Below are 12,840 nucleotides of genomic sequence, written 5' to 3'. Positions count from 1 at the left end.
CTGGCCTGCCTCTAAATGTTTCCCTAATTTTTACTATTGCACCAGACACCAGAACTGGGGTGTCTAAGTATTCTCTGCTAACCAAGTATGGCACAAAGATGACAGTGCCCCCAAGTTGCCATTTTACCCTGTGTGCATGCAAGTTCCCTCTTAACATTGAAAGAGTGGGGACTCTGTACAGAGGAGTTGCTACTGCTATGGACGGTGACTGGAGTTCAGGTACTGCTGTTCTCCCTCTTAGGGCTTTGAAAGGCAGATCCAGACCTGAGGGCCTGGGCATGGGGAGGCTGACGGATGGGGTGGGGAGATACATCAGAGTGGCCGGGAATGAAATAGTGTCCAGGAAACCTGCTTCCTCGGAGCGAGCCCTGTGCGAGCAGAAGGAATCTATCCACAGAGGGGTGAGGTAGCAGAGCAAGTGGGTTACCTAAAGATAGCAGCGCTGGTTTCCCACGCTTAGAGATGGGTCCTCTGTGAGTCGTCTTGGCTGGTTGTGCAAGTTTGCTTATTTATTGAGCGTTAGAGAAAAGGACCAAATCATTCACCTGCAGGTGGAAATCTGCAAGCCCTTCTGCAGTGAGCAACTAGACAGGGCAGCTACGCAAGAGGCTCCTGAAACCCAGAGGCCTGGGGCTTGCCGTGGGGGGCAGCCAGGCCCAGGAGCCCCCCTTCAGCTGCTTCCTGCCTTTATGGCACAGTTGATGGTGCGCAGGACCTCACTCCAGTCACGGGAGACTTCTGTGGAAGAGGCATGTATATACACACAAGCGCCCATAGATCCGTCCGAATGTGTATCTCTTTGAGGGAGTTAATGAGCTACTGGGCATAAATCACCTAGCCCAGCACCAGGCACCCATAGTAGGTGCTTAATAAATGTTAACTAAGGAGTCAGTTAGGTGGGAGTGAAATCAGGACAGGAGGAGGTAGGGATCGAGAGAGATAATATAAAACAGCCATAGTGTTTTTGAAGACAAGGGATGGATTTTTGGAGTCAGGAAGCCATAGGTTCAGATCCTAACTCTGCTGTTTGCTAACACTGTAACCTCAGGCAAATTACGTCACCTCTCAGAATCATTCCTCATCTATAAATTTTTAAAAACGGGGATAATTATACCTATCTCATAAGATTGTTGGGATTGTTAAGTGAAATTATATAGAGAGAGTACCTGTACAAGGCTGAGTTCAGTAAATTAGAGCTATTTTTCTTTTTATTATCATTTGTTACGAATAGCATCGACAGTGAGGACCCTCAGATTATTAACAGTTAGAATATTACTTTAAAAAAGAACTATTAAAGATGCCAATATTCCCCAAATCGATCTATAGATTTAATGAAATCCCAATCAAAATACCAGTAGGCTTTTTTTTTTTTAACAACTGATTATCAATTTATGAAAAACGTTGATTTAAGCATCTGCAATGGTGACTTCAGCCTCAACTCCTGGCTCAGTACTGACAGAAGTGATATGCTTGACAATCGCAGAAGCACTGTGCAGGTCGATGAGTCGCTTGTGGATCCTCATCTGGAAACGATCCCAAGTCTTAGAACCTTCACCACAAGGAGTTTTCCTTGTAGTCTGAGAATATTCTCGGGGTCTTGGTAGGCATTGGAACCGGTCCTTTCATTTTGAGATTCTTTTCCTTCGCACTTCTGATCAGGTCAGCACATACCTTCTCCAAAGACTGCACGCTGCGGCTGGTGAGGGTGATTCTAATGCCGTGAATCGCCACCTCGGCCTCCACGGGAGTCTTTCCGGTATCTTTAAAAGCCATGGCTGCGGCGCGGCTTCCTGACCGACTTGTTCCTCGGCCAGGGCGAACAGCGGTGAGTCAGGAGCAGGAGCCGGTGGCCCGAGGCTCCGCTGCAGGGACCGCATCTTCCACCAAGAGCCAGTAGGCTTTTTAAAAATAGAAATTGACACACATATTCTAAAATTTATATGCAAATGCAAAGGCCTCATAATAAGCCAAAATATGTTTTAAAAGAAAAAAGTTGGAAGAGCTATACTACCAGATTTTAAGACTTAAAAGCTACAGCAGTAAATATTGGCATAAGGATAGGCGTATTGATGAATGAAACCGAATGGAGAGTTCAAATGTAGACCCATTTAGTTGCTTTTCTAGGTGCCAAGGTTTTCAATGTGGAAAGGATAATATTTTCAACAGGTGGTGCTGGAATGGCTGGATATCCATTTGGAAAAAACAAAACAAAACAAAAACCTCAGTTCTTCTTACCTCACACCACATACAGAAATTTATTCAGAATGGGCTATAGCTTTGTGATGGCTAATTTTACGTGTCAACCTGGCTGAGCCATGGGATGCCCAGATATTTGGTCAACCAGTATTCTCCATGTTTCTATGAGGGTGTTTTTGGATGCGATTAACATTTAAATCAACAGATTGAGTGAAGTAGATTACCCTCCCTAATGTTGGTGGGCCTCATCCAATCAGTTGAAGGCCTGAATAGAACAAAAAAGCTGACTCTCTCTTGAGTAAGAAAGGATTCCTCCTGCTTTCCTGCCTTTGAGCTGGGACAGTGACTTTTTCCTGCCTTCAGACTTGAAATGAAACATCAGCTCTTCCTGGGTCTCTAGCTTGCCAACTCTGCAGATCGTAGGACTTGTCAGCTTCCATAATCCCATGAGCCAATTCCTTGTAATAAATCTCTTTCCATAAATATATAGATATATCTCCTACAGGTTCAGTTTCTCTGGAGAACCCTAATACTGACGAAAACTTGTGTTTATTGAAAGACACAGTGGTAGATTGAATATTGGCCTCCCTAAAATGTCCATGTCCTAATCTTGGAACCTGTGAATATGTTACCTTACGTGGTAATAGAGACTTTACAGATGTGATTAAATTACGAATCTTGAGCTAGGGATATGTTCCTGAGCTATCCAGTGGGCCTAATATAATCACAAAGACCCTTTTAAGAGGGAGGCAGGAGGGTCAGAGACAGAGAGGAGATGTGATGATGAAAGCAGAGGTTGCAGTGATGCAGGGCCACCAGCCAAATAGCCTCTAGAAACTAGAAAAGACACGTAAATCAACTCTCCTCTCGAACCTCCAAGAAGAATGCTGCCCTGCCAGCACCTTGATTTTAGCCATCAAAGGAGGTGAAGTTGACCTCCAGAACTAGAAAACAATAAATCTGTGTGCTTTTTAGCCACTAAGTTTTTGATAACTAGTTACAGCATCAATAGGAAACTAATACAGACACCACTGAGAAAACACACACGCACACAGACATAGGACTTATATCAAGAATACATAAAGTCTTATAGTTCAGTAATAAGACAACCCAATTTAAAAATGGCAAAAGATTCAAACAGACAAAAGAAGACATACAAATGGCCAATAAGCACACAAAAGATGCATAATATCACCAATTACCAGGAAAATACAAATTAAAACCACAAAGTACTATCTCATGATCATTACAATGGCTAAAATGGAAAAGACTGCCAATGCCAAGTGCTAATGAGAAGGAGGACGAGTTGGACTTGCATACATTTCTGGTGGGAATGCAAAATGTTCAACCACTGTGGAAAATTGTTTGCTGGTTTCTTATAAAGTTAAACATAGATTTACTACATAACTGAGAATTCAACTTTTAGTTATTTACCCAAGATGAATGAAAACATATGTCCAAGCAAAGACTTGAACATGAATGCTCATAGCAGCTTTAATCTGTAAAAGTTAAAAATCAGAAACAACCCCAAATGTCCATCAACCAGTGAATAGATAAATTATGGTATATCAATAAAGGAATACTAACCTGCAATAGAAAGGACGAGACTACAGACACATTCAACAACATGGATGCATCTTAGAAACATGATGAGAAATAAATTTAGTCAGACACAGAAAAGTACACTGTGATTCCATTTACATGAAATTCTAGGAAAGGCAAAATGAATCTAGAGTATCAGATAGCAGATCAGTGGTTGTCTGGGACCAGGGGTGGGGCAGGCAAAGAGGCAGGAAAGAGCTTTTGGGGGATGATGGAAATATTCTGTGTCTTGATTGTGATGGTGGTTAGAGGTCAGCAAACTTTCTTCTATCAAGGGTCAGATAATAAATGTTTTAAGCTTTGAGGACCATATGGTGCCTGTTACGACTACTCAATTTTATCACTGTAGCATGACAGCAGACATAAATAATATGTAAACAAATGAATGTGGCTGGATTTGGCTCAAGGGCCATAGTTTGCTGACCCCTGGTCTAAGACTCTTCAAACCATATTCTTTAAATAGGTACATTTTATTATATAACATCGATAAAAATAACACAAATCAAAAATATTACGTAGCTATTTTTGAAGTCAGTGTTTTGGAAAGCTACATACAGAAAATGTACAAATCATGTGTACAGCTTGATGAATTTTAATTTTAGCCATTCTAGCAGGTGTGGAGTAGTATCTCATTGCAATTAATTTATATTTCCTGGTCACAACTGATACTGAGCACCTTTGATAATGCTTACTGGCCATTTGGGTATTTTTGTGTGTGTGAAGTGCCTGTTTAAGTCATTTTAAAGTTCAGTTGTTGGGACTTCCCTGGTGGCGCAGTGGTTAAGAATCCGCATGCCAATGCAGGGACACGGGTTTGATGCCTGGTCCAGGAAGATTCCTCCGCGGAGCAACTAAGCCCGTGTGCCACAACTACTGAGCCTGCACTCTAGGGCCCGTGAGCCACAACTACTGAGCCTGCACTCTAGGGCCCGCGAGCCACAACTACTGAGCCCACGTGCTGCATCTACTGAAGCTCACGCGCCTAGAGCCTGTGCTCCGCAAGAGAAGCCACTGCAATGAGAAGCCCGCGCACCGCAATGAAGATCCAACGCAGCCAAAAATAAATAAAATTATAAAATAAAGTTGTTTACCTTTTACTGATTTGTATGAATTCTTTGTATAGTCTGGATACAGGTCTCTTTGTCAGATATGGGTATTGAAAATATATTCTTCTAATCTACAGTTGACTTTATGCTCTTTTTATTGAAGTATAGTTGTTTTACAATGTAGTATTAGTTTCAGGTGTACAGCAAACTGATTCAGTTGTACATACATATATATACATATATATATTCTTTTTCAGATTCTTTTCCATTATAGGTTATTACAAGATATTGAATATAGTTCCCTGTGCTATACAGCAAATCCTTGTTGTTTATCTATTTTATATACGCTAGTGTGTATCTGTTAATCCCAAGCTCCTAATTTATTCCTCCCCCCCCACGCCCACCCTTGTTTCCCCTTTGGTAACCATAATTTTGTTTTCTATGTCTGTGAGTCTATTTCTGTTTTGTAAATAAGTTCATTTGTATCACTTTTTTAGATTCCACATATAAGTGATGTCATATGATATTTGTCTTTCTCTGTTTGACTTACTTTACTTTGTATGATAAACTCTTAATCCACGCATGCTGCTACAAATGGCATTATTTCATTCTTCTTATGACTGAATAATATTCCATGGTATATATATGTACCACATCTTCTTTATCCATTCATCTGTTGATAAAGATTTAGGTTGCTTCCATGTCTTGCTGATTGTAAATAGTGCTGCTATAAACATTGGGGTGCATGTATCTTTTCGAATTAGAGTTTTTGTCTTTTCCAGATACATGCCCAGGATGGATCATATGGTAGGTAACTCCATCTTTAGTTTTTTAAGAACCCTCCATACTGTTTTCCACAGTGGCTACACCAGTTTACATTCCCTACACCAACAGTGTAGGAGGGTTCCCTTTTCTCCACACCTTTTCCAGCATTTATTATTTGTAGACTTTTTGATGATGGCCATTCTGACCAGTGTGACACTTTATACTCTCTTAATGGTGTCTTTTCTTGAACAGAGCTCTTAATTTTAGTGCAATCCAACGTATCAATATTTTCCTTTATGGTTAGTGCTTTCTACGACCTGTTTAAGACATCTTTACCTATTCCAAGGTTATAAAGATATTTCCCTGTTTTCTTGAAAGAGCTTTATTGTTTTAACTTTCACATTTAGTTATCCAATCTGGAAATGGCTTCTGTGAATGGATATCCAAGTGACCCAGTTCCATATATTGAAAAGGCAACCGTTTCCTACTTCATTGCAGTTACATCACTGTTATAAATCAAGTAACCCTCGTGTGAGTCTGTTTCTCTATTCTGTTCCATTAGTCTAGTTTTCTGTCTTTGTACTAATACTGTACTGTCTTTTCTTATAAGGTTGTTATTTGGTTTTGATATTGGGGTAATGCTGGCCTCATAGAATGAGTTAGGATATATTCCCTTTTCTTCTGTCTTCTGAAAGAGATTGTAGAGAATTGGTATAATTTTTTCCATAAATGTTAGGTAGAATTCACTGTAATTTACCTGGACCTGGTGCTTTATGTTTTAGAAAGTTATTAATTATTGATTAATTTTCTTTAGTAGTATAGGCTTATTCAGATTGTATTTCTTCTTGTGTGAGTTTTAGCAGATTGTGTCTCTCAAAGAATTGGTCCATTTCATCTAGGTTATCAAATTTGTGAGTATAGAGTTGTTTATAGTATTCCTTAATTAACCTTTTAATGTCCATTGGATCTGGAGTGATGTGCTCTTTTTCGTTTCTGATATTAGTAATTTGTGACCTCTTTCTTTTTTTCTTAGTTAGCTGGTTAGAGACTTATTGATTTTATTGACCTTTTCAAAGAACCAGCTTTTGGTTTCATTGATTTTCCCTATCAATTTTCTGTTTTCAATTTCATTGATTTCTGCCCAAACTTTTATTGTTTCTTTCTTCTGCTTCTTTGGACTTAATTTCTTATTCTTTTCTAGTTTCCTAAGTTGGAAGCTTAGATAAATTTCCCCACTACTGTAAGTTTCCTAAGCACTGCTTTCACTGCATCCCACAAATTCTGATAAATTGTGTATTCATTTTCATTTCGTTCAAAATATTTTACAGTTTCTCTTGAGATTTCTTCTTTGACCCATGTGTTATTTAGAACTGTGCATACTATCTTAATTAGTGGAACTTTGTAAAAATTCTTGGTATCTTCTTATAAGTCCTCAAATTTTGTTTTCCTACTTCAACATTGGGTTTTTTGTTTGTCTGTTTTGTTTTTTTACTTTGCATTTTCATATAAATTTTAGAATCAGCTTATCAATTTCTTAAAAAACTGCTTGGGATCTAATTGGGATTATACAGAATATATACATCAATTAATGAACAGTTACCCTTTTTACAATTCATGAATATTGCATATCCCTCCATTTATTTGGATTTCACTTTCTCTCAATAACTTTGTAATTTTCTATGTAAAAAAATTTCGCACATCTTTCATTATATTTAAGGTATGTGATTTTTTAAATGCTATTGTAAATGACATCTATTTAAAGTACATTTTCTAATTGTTTGCTTCTAGTATATAAAGATAAAATTGACTTTTGGGTATTGGTCGTGTATCCAGAGACCTTGCTAAATTCACTTATTCTAATAGTTTATCTGTATCGTTTTTGTATTTTCTACATAGACAATCATGTTACCTGCAAATAGTGACAAATTTATTTCCTCATTTCCAGTTCTTACACCTTATATTTCTTTTCCTTTTTTATTTCTTCCTTAAATCTTCGGAAGCATTTACAAATGAAGCCATCTAGGCCTAGAAATTACAAATTTAAATTCTTTAATATATAAAGAGAACTATTCAGATTTTCTGTTTTTTTCTTGTGTCAGTTTTAAGTTTTATTTTTAAAGGAATTTGTCCTTTTCATTTAAATTTTCAACTATATCAGCACAAAGTTGTTATTCTCTAATCTTTTAAAAGTCTGTAGAATCTGTAATTGTGTTCCCCTTCTCATTCCTCTTCTTATTAAGTTTTTTGTTTGATTCTTGTTAAGGGTTTTTCAGTCTACTAGTCTTTTCTGAGAACCAATTTTTGGCTTTGTTGATTTTTATCTTACATACCTTTATTTTCTATTTAATAATTTCTGCTCTAATTAGAAATAAACTACAAGAAAAAAACTATAAAAAACACAAACAAGTGGAAGCTAAACAACATGCTACTAAAAAACCAGTGGCTTGCTGAAGAAATCAAAAGAGGAGATCAAAAAATACCCAGAGACAAATGAAAATGAAAGCACGATGATCCAAAACTTACAGGATGCAGCAAAAGCAGTTCTAAGATGGAAGTTTATAGCAATATGATCTTACCTCAGGAAACAAGAAAAGTCTCAAATAAGCAACCTAACCTTACACCTAAAGCAACTAGAGAAAGAGGAACAAACAAAACCTAAAGTTAGTAGAGAGAAAGAAGTCATAAAGATCAGAGCAGAAATAAATGAAATAGAGACAAAGAAAGCAATAGCAAAGATTAATGAAACTAAAAGCTGGTTCTTTGAAAAGATAAACAAAACTGATAACCCTTTAGCCAGACTCATCAAGAAAAAAAGGGAGAGGGCTCATATCAATAAAATTAGAAATGAAAAAGAACTTACAACTGACACCACAGAAATACAAAGGATCAGAAGAGACTACTACAAGCAACTGTAAGCCAATAAAATGGTCAGCCTGGAAGAAATGGATGAATTCTTAGAAAGGTACAGTATCCTAAGAGTGAACCAGGAAGAAATAGAAAATATGAACCAACCAACCACAAGCACTGAAATTGAAACTGTGATTTAAAAACTCCCAACAAACAAAAGTTCAGGACCTGATGGCTTCACAAGTGAATTCTATCAAACATTTAGAGAAGAGCTAACACCTATCCTCTGAAACTGTTCCAAAAAATTGCAGAAGAAGGAAAACTCCCAAACTCATTCTGTGAGGCCACCATCAGCCTGATATCAAAACCAGACAAAGATACCACTAAAAAAGAAAATTACAGGCCAATAGCACTGATGAACATAGATGCAAAAATCCTCAACAAAATACTAGCAATTCAAATCCAACAGCACATTAAAATGATCATACACCATGATCTAGTGGGATTTATCCCAGGGATGCAAGGATTTTTCAATATCTGCAAATCAGTGTGATACACTACATCAACAAACTGAAGAATAAAAACCTTATGATCATCTCAATAGATGCAGAAAAAGCTTTTGACAAAATTAGGCATCGATTTATGATAAAAACTCTCCAGAATGGCATAGAAGGAACATACCTTAACATAATAAAGGCCATGTACGACAAACCTACAGCTAACATCATACTCAATGGTGAAAAGCTGAAAGCATTTCCTCTAAGATCAGGAACAAGACAAGGATGTCCACTCTTGCCACTTTTATTCAACGTAGTTTTGGAAGTCCTAGCCACGGCAATCAGGGAAAAAAGAGAAATAAAATGAATCCAAATTGGAAAAGAAGAAGTAAGACTGTCACTGTTTGCAGATGAAATGATACTATACATAGAAAATCCTAAAGATGCTACCAGAAAACTACTAGAGCTCATCAGTGAATTTGGTAAAGTTGCAGGTTACAAAATTAACATGCAGAAATCTGTTGCATTTCTACACACTAACAACAAAAGATCAGAAAGAGAAATTCAAGAAACAATCCCATTTATATCGCATCAAAAAGAATAAGATACCTAGGAGTTAAACTACCTAGGAGACAAAAGACCTGTACTCCGAAAACTTTAAGCACTTTAAAGATGCTATTCCTTGTCTTCTGGCTTCTATCATTTATATTAAGAAGTTATCTGTCAGACTTATTGTTGCTCCTTTGACTGTGATGTATCTTCACTATGGCAGCTTGTAAGATTTTCTCTTTGTTTTCAGTTTTCAGAAGTTTGACTAGGATGTGCTTGGGTGTGATTTCCTTTGTATATATCCTCCTTGGTGTTTGTACTGCTTCTTTGGTTTGATATCATTCATCAATTTTGAAAATTCTAGGCCTTTATTAGGCCTTCAGATATTGCTTCCACTAATTCTCTCTTCTCAAATTCTGGGACTACAAATCCACATATTTTAGAACTCTTACCCTAACTCATGCCTGTTTGCTTTTTTTTTTTTTTTTTGCACAGTTTCTCTTTGTGCTTCAGTCTGACTTTTTTTCTACTGACCTATTTTCTAGCAAAGCGATCGTCTCTTCATCTTTGTCCATTATGCTGTTACATCCATGTATTGACTTCTTAATTTGACATTATATTTTTCAGTGATAGAGACTCCAGTGTTTTGTCAGTTATTTTCTTGAACACTTTCATCACATTTATTTTAAAACCTATGTCTAATAATGTTAATATCTGGCTCATCTGTGGATCTGTTTCTATTGTTTTGTCCTCTTCTTTTCTGTGCCAGGAAATTTTATCCAATACCAGATTTGTGGTATTGGATTTGAGCAGGATTTTGGGCAGGTATTGGATTTTGGGCAGCTAGGGCAGGAAGATTACCTCAATCCAATTAGAGACTGAAATAATGCAAAGCTGGACTTAGACTTTTAAAGTTTTGTTCTACCTCTGATGCTTCTTACTCTTAGGGTGTAGCCCTCCGACAGTTCTAACTGGGAGTTCAGGATGTTTTCAAGGCCCGTCCCCATTGTCCAGCTGTTTTGGAAACGCTCCGCTGACCTCAGATAGAACTTTGTATTTTATCCAGCTTTTCTATTTGTTCTTGGTGGGAACATTGGTCTAATATAAGCCACTGCATCCTAGTGAGAAGCAGAATGTAACAAGTATTCTTTTTATAATCTCTAGAACTGTCATTTAGGCTCTGATCCAGGACTAGAATTCATACATTTTCTGAACAATATTTATTGAGTTTCTACTTATAATTTTAGGCACTGTTTTGGTGCTGGAGATACAGCAGTAAATAAAGAGCAAAAATCACTGTACAAGCGTACCTTGGAGATAAGGCAGATTCAGTTCCAGACCACCACAATAAAGCTAATATCACAAGAAAGCGAGTCACACAAATTTTTTGGTTTCCCAGTGCATGTAAAAGTCATGTTTACACTATACTATTGTCTATTAAGTGTGCAATAGCATTATGTCTAAAAAACCAATGTACATACTTTAATTTAAAAATACTTCATTGCTAAAAAAATGCCGGTCATCATCTGAACCACCTTTGCTTGTGGAAGGTGTTGCTGTGATGCTGATGGCTGCTGAGTGATCAGGGCGGTGGTTGCTGAAGGTTGGGGTGGCTGTAGCCATTTCTTAAAATAAGACAACAGTGAAGTTTGTTGCATTGACGGATTCTTCCTTTCATGAACGATTTCTCTGTAGCATGCAATGCTGTTTGATAACATTTTACCCACAGTAGAACTTCCTTCAAAATTGGAATCAATTTTCTCAAACCCTGCCACTGCTTTGTCAACTAAGTTTATGTCATATTCCAAATCTTTTGTTGTCATGTCAACAATCTTCATAGCATCTTCACCAGGAGTAGATTCCGTCTCAAGAAACCACGTTCTCTGCTTATCCATAAAAAGCAACTCCTCATCTGTCAAAATTTTATCATGAGATTGAAACAATTCAGTCACATCTTCAGGCTTCACTTCTAATTCTAGTTCTCTTGCTATTTCTACCACATTTGCAGTTACTTTCTCCACTGAAGACTTGAACCCCTCAAAGCCATCCATGAGAGTTGGAATCAACTTCTTCCAAACTCCTGTTAATGCTGATATTTGGACCTCTTCCCATGAATCACAAATGGTCTTATTAGCATCTAGAATGGTGAGTATTTTCCAGAAGATTTTCAACTTACTTTATCCAGATCCATCAGAGGAATCACAATCTATGGCATCTGTGGCCTTACTAAATGTATATTTTTTTTAATTAATTAATTTATTTTTGGCTGCGTTGGGTCTTTGCTGCTGGGCACGGGCTTTCTCTAGTTGCGGTGAGCGGGGGCTACTCTTCGTTGTGGTGCGCGGGCTTCTCACTGCAGTGGCTTCTCTTGTTGTGGAGCATGGGCTCTAGGCGCGCGGGCTTCAGTAGCTGTGGCACACGGACTCAGTACTTGTGACTCACGGGCTCTAGAGCGCAGGCTCAGTAGTTGTGGCACATGGGTTTAGTTGCTCCACGGCATGTGGGATCTTCCCGCACCGAGGATCAAACGCATGTCCTCTGCATTGGCAGGCAGATTCTTAACCACTGCATTACCAGGGAAGTCCCACTAAATGTATTCTTAAATAATGAGACTTGAACATCAAAACTACCCCTTGATCCATGGTTGCAGAACGGATGTTGCGTTAACAGGCATGAAAACATTAATCTAGTTGCACATCCATCAGAGCTCTTGGGTGACCAGGTACATTGTCAATGAGCAGTAATATTTTGAAAGGAACCTTTTTTTCTGAGCAATAAGTCTCAACAGTGGGCTTAAAATATTCAATAAAACATGCTGTCAACAGATGTGCTGTCATCCAGGCTTTGTTGTTTCATTTATAGAGCACAGGCAGAGTAGATTTAGCATAATTCTTGAGCCCTAGGATTTTTGAAATAGCAAATGAGCATTGGCTTCAACTGAAAGTCACCAGCTGCATTAGCCCCTAATGAGAGAATTAGCCTATTTGAAGCTGTGAAGGCAGGCATTGACTTCTCCTCTCTAGCTATGAAATCCCTAGATGGCATCTTCTTCCACTATAAGGCTGTTTTGTCTACATTGAAAATCTGTTGTTTAGTGTCCCCACCTTCACGCATTATCTTAGCTAGATCTGGATAACTTGCTGCAGCTTCTCCATCAGCACTTGCTGCTTCACTTTGCACCTTTATGTTATAAAGATGGCTTCTTTCCTTAAACTTCATGAACCAGCCTCCTCTAGCTTCGAACTTTTCTTCTGCAGCTTCTTCACCTCTCCCAGCCTTCAAAGAACTGAAGAGAGTCAGGGCCTTGCTCTGGATTAGGCTTTGGCTTAAGGGAATGT

At 38.1% G+C, this 12,840-nt stretch overlaps 1 pseudogene across 1 annotated transcript; it reads right to left on the bottom strand.

Moving 5' to 3' along the window:
* Window positions 1-1,406: 1,406 nt before the first annotated feature.
* LOC309960032 (small ribosomal subunit protein uS10-like) lies at window positions 1,407-1,773 on the bottom strand (annotated as a pseudogene). The gene has a single exon. The product of its transcript is annotated as a small ribosomal subunit protein uS10-like (transcript).
* Window positions 1,774-12,840: the final 11,067 nt, after the last annotated feature.

The sequence above is a fragment of the Leucopleurus acutus genome, assembly GCF_964270905.1.
Source record: "Leucopleurus acutus genome assembly, chromosome: 1".
Taxonomy (NCBI): domain Eukaryota; kingdom Metazoa; phylum Chordata; class Mammalia; order Artiodactyla; family Delphinidae; genus Leucopleurus; species Leucopleurus acutus.
This window is presented reverse-complemented; position numbering and strand designations above follow the sequence as displayed.